This window comes from Cimex lectularius, unplaced genomic scaffold (assembly GCF_000648675.2).
Source record: "Cimex lectularius strain Harlan isolate CLEC.00 unplaced genomic scaffold, Clec_2.1 scaffold260, whole genome shotgun sequence".
Lineage (NCBI taxonomy): Eukaryota > Metazoa > Arthropoda > Insecta > Hemiptera > Cimicidae > Cimex > Cimex lectularius.
Window position 1 is genome coordinate 384,986 of NW_019392831.1, and position 14,239 is coordinate 399,224.

Below are 14,239 nucleotides of genomic sequence, written 5' to 3' on the forward strand. Positions count from 1 at the left end.
TTCCTCTTGTCAAGTTATTGGTTTAGAAGTTTCTCTTTTCTTTATTTATTTGTTATTTATTAACTCTTACTCTATTAACTCTAACAATCTGTATTGGTGTTTCTCTATTTAAATTTTCGGTTTTTTATTGTTTGTTGGTGGAATGTCCGTCTGCCTGTCACTCTCTCTCTCTCTCTCCTTCTCAAGTAATCGGTTTGGTTGTTTCACTTTTCTCTACATGCCTCTGTATTTCTCTCGTTTGTTTGAATTCATTGTTTTTTCTTTCTGTCTGTATGTTTCTCTCTCTCTCTCTCTCTCTTTTTCATTCTTAAGCAGTCGGCTTGGTTGTTCCATGTTTCTCTGCATATCTTCCGACCGTTTGGATTTTTTGGTTTTTCTGTCCGTCTGAATGTTTCTCTCTTTCTCTCTCTCATTCTCAAACATTCGGTTTGGTTATTTCGTTTTTCTCTGCACGTCTTTGGCACTATCTCGTCCGTTTCGATTTTTTTACCCCTCTCTTTCTTTCTCTCTTCCTCCCTCCCCCCTCTCTCTTGTGCATTGGGCTGTTTTGATATTCTTGGTCGTTTGTCTCTCTCTATTTATCTCCTTCTCAGGCAGTCTGTTTGATTCTTTCGCTTATATCTGCATATGTTTATCTCTCACACTCTTGTCTGTTTGATTATTTAATATTTTCCAGTGTGCCTGTCTGTTCTCTGCCTTCTGTATCTACTTCCAACGTCAATGTATTACCAATTCACACATAACGTCTATAACACTATTGAAGAAAAAAAAATAAAAAAAGACACTATTTTGGTGAAAGTTAAAGACAAAAAATGAAACGTGTAAAAGTTTCTTCTTAAACAACTCATGTTTATATATGGTTATATTTTGGGAGTAAAACTTTCTTGCTATGAAATCCATATCGGCTTTTGCAACATCAAACGTTGGTAAAGAATGCATATTATTTTACATTCTCCTGGGAAAATACCTAATACTCTGGGAGTTTACAGTTTTATCATAATACGCTCGAAGTCCCAAATGGAGTTTAAACAGTTAAAATGTGCATGACTCGGTTTAATTATTATACGTTGAACAAGTGGAATAGGCAAGTGTTCGCATCATGCAATTTCCAGAAGGATAACTAGGCAGAACTGACTCACGCAGACTTTCGTTGGTTCGTAAAATTATGTTGATAGGTCTTGTAACGCAGCTTGACACATTGACTTGGAAAATAAGGGCTTTGCACGCTGTGTAAGTCTCAATGTGTGGAAAACACAATGAAGTCTGTAGCTAAGGGTAGCTTAGACGAATTTCACCGTCTCGCAGCGTATTTGCTGGGAATATCATCACAAGCTTCTTTACGCAGTTGGTAAATAAGTTCTCGTGTTTTTAAAAATAATAATAAATAATTTTTTTGGTGTAACAGGTCAGACAGTTTTTATCATTGTTCATTTTGAACTAAATTGGAAATTTATAAAAATATGATCTATATATTTCTGTCTGACTGTTTTTTTCTCTCCCTATTTATCTGTCGGTTTCCCGCTCACTTTCCCTGTCTAGCTGTTTATATCTTACTCGTACGTTGTTTCCCTCTCAATCTCCCTCCGTCTGGATGTCTCAATCTCTACCTTTCCTTTAATTCTGTCAATCAGCTGATCTCGCTCACACTTTCAAAATATCTTTCACCATCAATATGCTGCTTCATTCGATTTCTCTTTTTATTCTTTTTTTTAAGTTTTACGTAGTCTGTTTCCAGGTTTTATCTGTGCCTCTCACTTAAGCACACTTTTCTATATTTTTTAAAATGTATTTCTCTATTCCTTCTACCTCTCATTTTCTCTTTTCTCATTCAATATACTATTATGATTTTTTTTCATTCTTTCTCTTTGGTTGGTTTTTCTCTTTTGCTATCTATTTTATTCATTCACTGCTTTTCTCCCTCTCTTTCTCTCTTTCCCTATATCTATCTCTATCTATCTATCTATCTTTTTATCTATTTCTATCTATTTATTGCAGTTATTACAAATTTGGACTGGTTGCTTTAGAATCACCTTCGTTCCAAAGACACCCAACGACAGAGAAAACGGACATTGTGGGTAAATAGTATTTACGAAAAAAAAGAGTTTGGTGAATTTGCACATTAAATGATGAGGACCACCACTTTTGAAATTTCGGAATGAACCGAAACACATTTATTTACATTAAAAAAACGATTCTACTTCGATCAAAAACCAAAAAAACTGCAGTTTTCTAGAGAAAGTTTTACTTCAAGACTAGCAGACTATTACAATACGATAACGTTAATAGCAAAAGTGCTCGATCTAATTTTTTTAAATCCAAAAATTACTGAAAATAGGTAAAATAAAATTTAAAGAGAAATTGATAGGTAATAAAGTATTCTATTCTTTATCATTTACATCCATTAAAAATCACAAAATTTTAGTTTCATGGAGATATGGCAGTAAGCTCATAAAAAAGTGATAATCTCCGTCTAGTTTCTAGACTCTTTTGCTTGAAAATACTTTACATTAACAAATATTACAAATATAATAAATACATTTAAAAATTATTTTGCGAACAATGAGTCAATACGCATTACCTAATGATTACTATGCTACAAACAGAATATAAACAATTTTTCTCTTTGAATCGGTTCCTAAATTCTCTAAATTCCAACTCACTCACACACACACTCTTAAATACAATAAATTCTTTTTTTTACATACTATTTACTCAGTATGATATGGTAAAAAATGATACTAGGAAGAGGGGTTTGCGTCTCCAGGCACTGCAGCCTTCTGGCTTATTGTACCTTCTTAGTTCCTTAGTACAGTGCAGTAGACTCAATCCTTCTCCTTAGAAGTATCAGGTCACTGACTGTCGCTGCTGCAATTTGATTCCCTAAGTTTTTTCCGTTAGGTTAAATCTCCATCGTGCTGTTGCTTCGCATTCGAAGATGATATGAGCGGCTGTTTCCTCCTTCTCATTACATAATCTGCAAATGGGATCATCGTTGTATATACCCATGTTATGTAGATGTTTTCTCAGATGCCAGTGACCGATTAGGAGTCCTACCACTCCTCTGAGTTTGGCCCTCTCCAATTGCAGCAATGCTTTTGCCAGTCTTGGTGAGGGTTGTTTCACCATTAGTTTACTATGTCTAGTACTGCTAGAGTTTATCCACTTCTCCTTTTGTTTTGTTTGGATCCGTTCTGCAATATAGGATCCTATATTTGTTTTTGTTATCCCAAATGTAGGTTCAGGGTCTACGCATGGTCTTGCAGATCCTCCTCTCCTCTTCTGGCCAGACTGTCTGCTTTGTCTTTACCCAAAATTCCCCTATGCCCTCGCTCCCAAGATATCATCAGGTTGTTGTGTTTCCCCAGGTTTTGGAGATTTTGGATACATTCACTGACTAATTTTGATGTGATTCTTTTACATGCTAATGCTTATGAGCTGTTTTTGCCGGTGAAACCTCTTTTAAAATTTTCCAGGGCACAAGCGTTGATGGCATGTATTTCTGCTTGAAAGACCGAGGTGTACTTCCCTAATGAGTTTGATTGCTTGTGTTTTGGGCTTGTTCAGAAAACGCCTGATCCGGTTCGTTCGTTTGTTTTGGAGCCATCTGTTTACTATATCATTGTATATGATGCTCTCCTGCGTTCTTTCTCTTCTTTGTAGTCCGTTGAGACTTTATAGGAAGTTGTGAAGAATGTTTCCGGGATCATATTATCAGTCCCCATTTCTAATAATGTGTGTTTGATTTTGTTAATTATGGTTGTATGCCTGAATTGTTTAGTTCTTATCCAATTTGATTGGTTTCGGAGTTCTTTTTTATTTACATATCATTTACCCAGTTAGGATGGTAGTGTTCTGGATAGTCCTCCATCAACCTTTTCACTCGGTATATAACTAACCTAATGGGGTTGATGGGGGATCCTCCATATTCCGCCATCGACCAACTCATTCTAGACATTCACTCTAATAAATACATTTACTATCAAAACACAGTAGGGTACACAACAATATCAGTACTGTATACAATAAAACCACCCTGTTTTCTCCAAGAATCGCAACTGGGGAATACCACATTCTCACTGCCGTGCTCCAAGAACAATTCTCATATAGGGTGGCTTTCCTACGCGATTTCTATACAGAGCCAAGGAAAAGCACCCTTCAATTAGTTGGAACACATCGAGAAACCTTTTTCCACACGCCGGGCACATAAGCCGGTTTTGGGCTCAAAGCGTGTGTATTTTAATCACTTTTTGCAATTCAATCAATCAGTTTTTGCTTAAACTGTTCATAAAAGTTGTTCACGCAAAAGAAGACAAACTTTGCCACAATATACCAGTTAAGGTTTGTAACAATAATATAAGCCGAACTTAATTGATAAATTTCATTCAGAAAGTAAACTATTTACAGGGATAAAGCATTTTTATAGTTATGCAAATTTATAACCGTTAGCGTCTAAACAATCCTAGGCCAGGGGCGTAATTTAAACGGGAATCCATGTCGGAATATAATCGGCCCAAATGGATTCACTGCCGGTTATGCGGTGCGGCAATTCAATTTATAGAAGGAATTGTATGGGAAATGGGATGTGTTCGCGAGTCCCTTCTTCTCCCTCCGCGCACTACATCTCTCACCGGATGGGTCACTGAAAATTTGGTCTAATTTATTGTCTCTCCTGCATTTCACCTGGCAGAAAAGCGCAACAAAACAAGAGTATTTGTTTTACAAAATTTGTGTTGCGATTGACGATTTTATATAGGATTTTTATGTATTCTGGTTGATTTTGGGCTTTCTGGTAAAACGACCCATGTTTTGGGAGTTCGTTTTTGTAGACCACCTACGTATTTTGCACAGTATTATGTAAATACAAAACGAAAAGCAATGTTTTTATATTGAAGGTGGATTATTTAATTTCAGAGGTGTATGAAAAATTCTGCAATGTTTTTATGAAGAACAGTTTTTACACTCAAAAACAACAAAACCTGTCACTAGCATTTCACTGTATATTTCAAACTATATGTATTTTTATCGTTATATTAATTATAATAAACTTATTTTAACGTAAATTGAATTAAACGAGATCTGGAATTCATTTTAATTATGATTGAAACACCAGAAAATCTTTGTGCTTGCTGTATAAAAATAATAATATTATATTGATATTAATAACGTATTAAAAGCAACATCAGGTAGTAAATAGATAGTTAAATGTTAGTTTGTCATTAAACGATTTTCCGGTGTGTTTGATGAATTTTCTTTTAAACCATCATGAGTGAATCATTTTTATTAACACTCTCAAAATTTTGATCTCGTTTAATTTGGTTGACATTAAAACAGATATGTTATAATTAATGTAACGATAAAAATACATGTATATAAATTGCGACAAAATGAATAGGGATATTTGTAATTAATTCTCATTCTATTAATTTTAATTCACTAGTTTTCGTGGTCCGCTTGACCAATTAATCTTTTTCAATTAATTAAGGTTTTTAGTTGAGATAAAAAAGTCAGTGTCACGAGCGGGATTCGATCTCAAGATCTTCGGCTAGATACGCCGCTGCTCTACCACTTGAGCTATCATGACTTCGATCCACTCGGACACCAACTTCCCATCTCAACCCCACAAGATTTGTTAAATTCACTAATTTCGTGGTCCGCTTGACCAATTAATACTTTACAATTAATTAAGGTTTTTAGTTGAGATGAAAAAAAGTTAATGGCACGAGAGGGATTCGAACCCACGACCTTCGGCTAGATACGCCGCTGCTCTACCACCTGAGGTCACGATAGCTCAAGTGGTGGAGTAGCGGCGTATCTAGCCGAAGGTCGTGGGTTCGAATTCCTCTGGTGCCATTAACTTTTTTTCATCTCAACTAAAAACCTTAATTAATTGAAATATATTAATTGGTCAAGCGGACCACGAAAACTAGTGAATTTAAAAAGTTAAAATGAAGTACACTTCACTAAAGCTCTCCGTGGCCATTTCGTTTGTCGCCGAGAAGCAAATAGATTACACGATATTTGAAAAATGGGAAAATTCAAAAGGTGGGGTTGAGATGGGAAGTTAGCGTCCGAGTGGATCGAGGTCACGATAGCTCAAGTGGTGGAGTAGCGGCGTATCTAGCCGAAGGTCGTGGGTTCGAATCCCGTTCGTGACACTGACTTTTTTATCTCAACAAAAAAACCTTAATTAATTGAATTAATTTTAATTAAATTAATGCATATATTCTTATTAGTTGATAAAGCAAAATGGAAAATAAACAAAAAAAAAATTGTTAATCCTCAGTTTTAATAATGCATTTACTTAAGAATAGTACACATGAAGATTACCAATTTTATAAACAAACACCTTTTCTCATCTTTTCTCCATTTTAATCCAGTTGTATTCTCTTTAACCATGGAAAGACATCATCTTGAAACAGACGTTCGCAACATTATTGTGCGAATGAGTCATGAGAGTCATCACGACAAACGGCGAGTGGATATCGCAGATGCAGTTAGCGTTTCTCAAGCGTGTGATTTCCCGGGCTTTGGCCCGATTCCTGAACACTGGAAGTGCCCAAAGGTGGCTTGGTTGTGGGCCTCAGCGCATTACGACGCTAATGGAGGACAGAAATATCGTCATTATTGCAAGACGGGGAACTCTTTCCAGATACTAAATGAATTACAAGACGTTTTGGCAAGGGGTTTCTGTCTATATAGTGATAGCAGAAGAAACTAGAAGTCACAGACTGAAACGCCACCAACAACTTAGGAAAATATGGTGTAAAGACCGCCTAGAAGAGATAACAATTGGAATGCTGTTATGTTTACTGAAGAGTCGCGTTTCAGTCTGTGAGCTCCAGTTTCTTCTGCTATCACTATATAGACAGAAACTCCTTGCCAAAATGCCTTGTACTGCATGTAGGATCTGGCGGGCGTAATGGAAGGGTTCAGTTTTGCAGCAATATTACTTCTGTCCTCCCAGAGTCATAATGCGCTGAGATCAACTGCCAGGCTTCTTATTGGCACTTCCAGCTTCTCGAAATCGGGCTAATGCCCGCGAGACCTCTGAGAATAGTCAATTGCCTTGCGATATCCACTTACCGGTGACTTCGATGACTCATTCTCATAATAACTGCGAACTTCTGATTCAAGATGATGTATTTACATGGTTAAAGGGAATACAAATGGATTAAAGTGGAGAAAAAACGAGAAAAGGTGTTTGTTTTTAAAATGACTAATCTTCATGTTTATTATTCTTAAATAAATCCGTTATTAAAAATGAGGATTAACAATTTTTTGTTTTTGGATGTATTTTCTATTTTATTTTATCCGACTAATACGTATATATCGGTCAATTTGATAAAAATTAATCGCATAAGAATAAATTACAACATCCTCATTCATTTTTAAATATAGTTTATTATTTATTACAAAATGCTTAATTTTTTATAAAAGAATTTTTCTTATTGCTGAGATGAAAAAAAGTCGTATTTTTTCCATGACAACCCGTGGTTATTTTGTTACCTAACCCTTCATATTTGTCCGCCTTCATATTACTGTAAACAAAACTTTTGGGTAAATAAAAAAAAAGAGGTTTTTCTTTCCAGGTTAAATAAACCTCGCAAAACACACATTGTATAATAAAATGTCAATGAACAATAAAATTATAAACATATTAATTATATAGTTATTTTTTGTTATAATTATATACTAGATAATTATAAAATACATTTCACATAAAATTGAATGATAGGTTTTGCAAAAATATTTATTCGTTTTCTCATATTATAATATAAATTGTTCAAAATTTAATAGAAAATTATAACAATATATTAACGTTGTCTAAATGACTTGAAATCCCGAGCGTAATTTGAAAATAATGAGGCTTTAGGCAGTTTAACTGCTTCAACAAATTGAGCTTAATTTGAATAGAATTCTCGTTCTTACAAAAGTCCTTGTGCACGAAATCATTATTAAATCCTTGTACAAACGTTAATCCTTGTTTGACTCGTTTGTTTGTTTACTTATATATTTTATTTAACAATGTGCTTTACTGTTATCACAATTTATTATTTGTACCGTGATTCGTGCTTGTTTAAAGTCGCAATTCAAATAATTTCACGCAGAGGACCATTATTGCAATTAGAATTGTTATAAACGTAAAATTAAATTCTGTCTAACTTTGTAAATATTATAGACCTACCACTAAAGAAAAGGGAAACGCGTCTGACAGGCGAAAACAGCGAGAATAGACAGACCAATCGATCGGAAAAGTCGAAACTCGCAACTACAAATTACTTCTTAGTTACTCCTTTTTATTGTATTCAGCAACACCTAGTATTGAGTTGTAGAGAATTGTGCACTAATATTTTGTAAAATTTTCTTTTTTATGTAAGTAATAATAACATCTCGTTATATGTTTACCGGATTGGATTGTTAACCTCATTTATTTTTTTCACTCCTTTTGTGATTGTCCCCACAATAATTACAAACATTAGATTTAGCTGTTAAATGTGTGGTGTTTAGTGGCCGTTAGTTAATGATTATTAGGAGATAGTGAGGTACGGTCTGGTGTGACGTAGGATTTAGAAAAACGTTTTCTTTGTCATGCCAACGTTTCGACCTTTATTGAGATCATCTTCAGGGCCTGGGATTTATAAACTGCTGGAAAACTTTAGAAAAAAATGAATTTATACAATGCTAGAAAATATTGCAAATACAGAATATTAAATTCATTCCATTTTTTAAATCTAAAATTTTCTAGCATTGTATAAATTAATTTTTTTTAAATTTTCTAGCATTGTATAAATTCATTTTTTTCACATCCTATACGTATTTGTTAAATTTGACCTATGTTCGTAAAGCCCAGGACATGAAGATGATCTCAATGAAGATCGAAACATTGGCACGATAAAGAAAATATTTTTCTAAAACTTACGTCACACCAGACCGCACCTCACGATCTACAAATAATTAGTTGTTAAATTTAAATTAATGAATATATTTCTTTATTTAATAGCTTATAATAGTTCTTTAACGTTTCGTTATTAGATTGTTCAGATAATTAATATTGTCAATACAGTTTCTTCTCCTGATTCTAGTCAATAAACCACTTGTGATTCAATATATTTTTTAAAAGTTTATTTGTATGAATACTCTACAATTCCCTTACTGAATCATAAAGCATGATAAAGCGTATTTAATTTTTAAATCATACGAAATTTTGTTAAAAGTTTTTTTATTATATACTAGATTTTTGTTTTTTGTAAAGTTTTAAGAAATATTACATTTATTTTTTTGACAATTATATTTCTGCCTTGTTTTAAATCTATTGATAAAATGTGTGGTGTTTCGTGTCCCTGAGCCATTGATTATTTGGAGGTCGTAAGGTTTTATTTTTTATTTATTTATTTATTTTTTAATTTAAAATTTTCTAGCATTGTATAATTTTTGTTTCACATCCTACATGTATTCGTAAAATTTAAACAATGTTTGTTTTAGATCCCAGGCCCTGAAGATGATCTCAGTAATGATCGAAACGTTGGCATGATAAAGAAAATTTTTTTCTAAAACCTGTCACACCAGACCGCAGATCTCCAAATAATGATTGGTAAAAGTGTCAACTTATCTGGCCGGAAGTGTGGTTACTATTTAAGAAACACGAAAATGAATTTTTTTAATAAATATTATAGATATTTGTCGTATTTTTTAAAAACTTTTTATCGATAAGTTATTGATAAGTTGAAAAATTTCAAGTTCTCCGTGGCTAAAAAACTTTATTCAATTTAGTGAATTACATTGCGTTTCGGGCTTATCATCAGCAACTAAACATAGAGAAATCTCATGGTATAAATCCCAATCTGAAGACACACCCATCAATAATTTCCAATTTTTTTAAACTAAAGTATTTACACCCGGACTATGCCAATGATACATATATATTATTTTTCCACCCCTTTATATGTTGAGGGGAATGTAGTCAACATGGTTTTAAAACTGTAATTGAACCCTAGTGGGTTCCACCTATTTTAGGTAATTAGTATTTATTCTACTCGGAGAAGGGCGGATAGCGACTGAAGGTATATGTATATATATAATCTCATTACTATTTGGTATACCAATGAGGTGACTAAAATAAAATATATGCTTCTATTACAGTTTTAAAACAATTTTGACGACATTCCCCTCAACAAATAAAGGGGGTNATGGTTGAGAATCGGACCATGGACAATATGAACTTTTTTGTTCATTTTAGGGTGAAGAATCTACTGGAGAAGTTTGTAGCACGAGTAGCAATTCACCCTGTATATATATATATACACACACACACACACACATAAAGAATCTTATTTCCATGTGGTATACCAATAAGGGACTAAAATAAAATATATGTTTCAATTACCATGAGATTTCTCTATGTTTAGTTACTGATGATGGGCCAGGAGCCCGAAATATCCATGCAATTTACTAAATTGAATAAAGCTTTTCAACCACGGAGAACTTGGAATTTTTCAACCTATCAATAGAGAAGATATGAACCATGGAGTTGGTAATATACAAAATAAGATGGGTTTAATTGAAGGATAAAGACTATAGTTACACTTTTGTTAGTGCTTAAAAATTATCTGCCGTTCGTCTAAGCGTTTCTAGTATTCTGCTTAGAAACTGATTTTTCATATATGTAATAATTAAATAAAACTAATTTTATATATTGGTGATAAAACGTAACAAGCAAAAGGAGACGCATTTCCACACTTGAGAAAATATACAGGATAGGTTTTACGGGTAGCAATTTCAAACTACTCGTGGAAAGGGGAGTTAATTTAGAAGCAATACATCTTGATTGGACTCCCATGTAGTGACCTGCCCCTCTGCCCAGACCAACATTCCCTATTTCATCCCTCGGTTCGTCTTAAACACTATTAATGAAAAAGTTAAAAGATAGGATGTGGTAATGCAAAATTGGCAATTTGTCTTTATAACTTCTAACGGCGGCAATTAGAAATAACGCCTCTGTTTTTTTAAACCTTGGGGAACGTTTCGTCTCTCTTTCGACATGTGTAACTCTGGTGTAAAAGTAAGAAAGTAAAATTAACAATGTAAAAATAGTTTTTAAACTTAAGGACAAAATAGAAAAAAGGGTTTTTACTAAATTAAAACATAAATAACAAAAGATATAAACATCGTATATTGTATGAAATATAATGATTGATTGTAACAACCATAGAACAAGTACAAGTTTATTAAAACATGCGTGTGAGATGAAACATAGTTTTGATTTTAATATGGAAGCATAATTGGTCGAAGATTGTGAAAGAGTCTAAGTTTATGCAAAAGAATTGCAATTTAAAGACTGATTGAAATAAACTAAGTACAATTTACAGTAAAGTATTATAATAATTAAAGCCTTTTGTGGTTGTTAAAATATTACATATTCAATCGCTATTTTATATATTGTTAAAAAAATTGTGTATATAAATTATTTACTTAGGTTATTGTTAATTTGTTTGTATTTATTTATTATTATTATTTAATTAATTAAGGTTTTTAGTTGAGATAAAAAAGTCAATGGCACGAGCGGGATTCGAACCCACGATCTTCGGCTTGATGCGCCGCTGCTCTACCACTTGAGCTATCGTGACTTAGATCCACTCGGAAACTCGGTGTAATTTGTCGCCGAGAATCAAATAGAGTACTCATTTGAAAAATGGCAAAAAGGAAGGAAAATTCAAAAGGTGGGGGTTGAGATGGGAGTTAGTGATCGAGTGGATCGAAGTGACGATCAAGTGGTAGAGCAGCGNAAAATTCAAAAGGTGGGGTTGAGATGGGAAGTTAGTGTCCGAGTGGATCGAGGTCACGATATCTCAAGTGGTAGAGCAGCGGCGTATCTAGCTGAAGATAGTGGGTTCGAATCCCGCTAGTGCCATTGACTTTTTTATCTCAACTAAAAACCTTAATTAATTGTAATATATTAATTGGTCAAGCGGACCACGAAATTAGTGAATTTAATTATTATTTATTATTACAATTAATTAAGGTTTTTAGTTGAGATAAAATTGTTTGTAATATATTGTAATATATTAATTGGTCAAGCGGACCACGAAATAAGTGACTATATTTATCACATTGTAGGAATACCGCTGGGCTCGCAGAAATAGAAATAACCCTGTTAAACCGTGCCAGGTTAAGAAAGAAGTCGGTCTCTGGTCCAGGGAGAACGGTTCGAAACGGGAAAAGGCCATATTGACAAGACTATGCATAGGTCATACAAGAATAACGCACGGGCACCTTCTGGCCGGAAAGGGACCGCGAGGTGCCCGTTACGCAAATATTGAATAACAGTCGAGCACCTTTTCAATTGTCGAAGGCTTGATGTATACAGACAATATTTTGGCATATCATCGGAACTGTCCGTAGTCTTGGGGCACCGCAGCGGGCACAGATCGCTGTTGTGCTACCTCAGGGCTATAGGGATTTTTAAATGTATATAGTTTTATGTGTTTGTGTTGTGTCTATGTTTAACTTTATGTTAATTTATCGAAAAGAATGTAATTTATTAGCATGAAAGGAAGGGGTGATTTAACCCCGCCCCGAGGAATATCAAGTACTCTGGGGGAGTATGTGACGTCTAGAGGGTAAAAGTAAGTTATTAGCGAGAGTGGAGAGGGTTCAACCCCGCCCCGAGTAATATCGAGTACTCTGGAGGAGTGAATGTGACCAGACTTCTATGTTTCTATCGTGTGTTGCGTTTGCGTTAATTTACTGGAATGAATGTAATTTATTAGCGTGAAAGGAAGGGGTTGCTTTAACCCCGCCCCGAGTAATATCGAGTACTCTGGAGGAGTGAATGTGACCAGACTTCTATGTTCCTATCGAGTGTTGCGTTTGCGTTAATTTACTGGAATGAATGTAATTTATTAGCGTGAAAGGAAGGGGTTGCTTTAACCCCGCCCCGAAAAATATCGAGTACTCTGGGGGAGTGAATGTGACCAGACTTCTATGTTTATGGTGATGTACATATATATACGTATTATATGTTTTGTTTCTATTCTGTATTTGACAACCTGAGGTACAAACGAAAGACTAGGATTGTAGGATATCAACGTAGTATATATTTGAAATCAGAGAGTCAGTAACCAGATCGAGACACTCAAATGGCTGCAGTTAAAACAAAATACGCGCGAAAGAAGAGAAAAAGAAGGAAAACATGCAGAGGGCCGGCGATGACCTCAGCTGTTGTCGGCTCATAAATTTCCCACTTTATTATTATTACATTGTATAGATGTAAACACATTTGTATCATATTAAGTAGAGTTGATTTAATTTGAGATTCTTTTGCTGTTTGGGGTTTAGGTTGGTAGTAATCTTGATAGATAAAAAATACGAACATAACCTGGCTATTCACATTTAAAAGGTGTAGAGAAGTGTTTAAAAAATTAAATCTTTGATTGTCAATGTATCTTACATTGTTATTTTTATTGATAACTATGTTTAATGTAAATATTATCTATATGTTATAAAATCACATCAATTGTTGTAGGAAGTTGCAAAATTTTCATTTTTACGTTGTAGTGCACTGAGGAAAGCCAAATAGCCGAAAGCTTGGCAAATGTATAATGCAGTGTATTAATTCAAGGACCACATACCCAATAAATTCTCAAATTCAGAAAACTAATCAAACGAATCACACAACACATTTTTAATCAAATTAGTTAAAAACAATCAAAAGTAAACTTTTATGAAAAATGAGAGGTAATGTAAAAAAAGAAACAAAACAACACACAATTTCTTAGAGATAAATCCCTAACATAAGGTAGAGATTTGCGTTTACACTTTTGATAATAAGGGCATGAAAAGTTAAATAATGGAAAAGCAGCTCATGTGTTATTCACCATAAAGTTTAAGACCGCAATAACTTTGTGCCATTATTAAAATGTCGACTTACCATGATGTGTTAGTCCTCAACCAACTCATCCTTAATGTCACACTGAGTTCTCTTGGAAAATATGCTTTGTTGTGAAATTTCCTACGTGGAATAAATAATTTTTGACGGCTCATAAGAAGGTATTACATCTTGGTACTACATAAATTTATTTTGCAATATCTATGGCTACTGATTTATTTTACTAGCAGAAATCTAATGTGTCGACAAAAAACAAACTAACACTCTACAAAACATTACTGAAACCGATTTTGATATACGGACTAGAACTGTGGGGCATCGCTAAACCTACCATAGTAGAACCGATTCAATCCT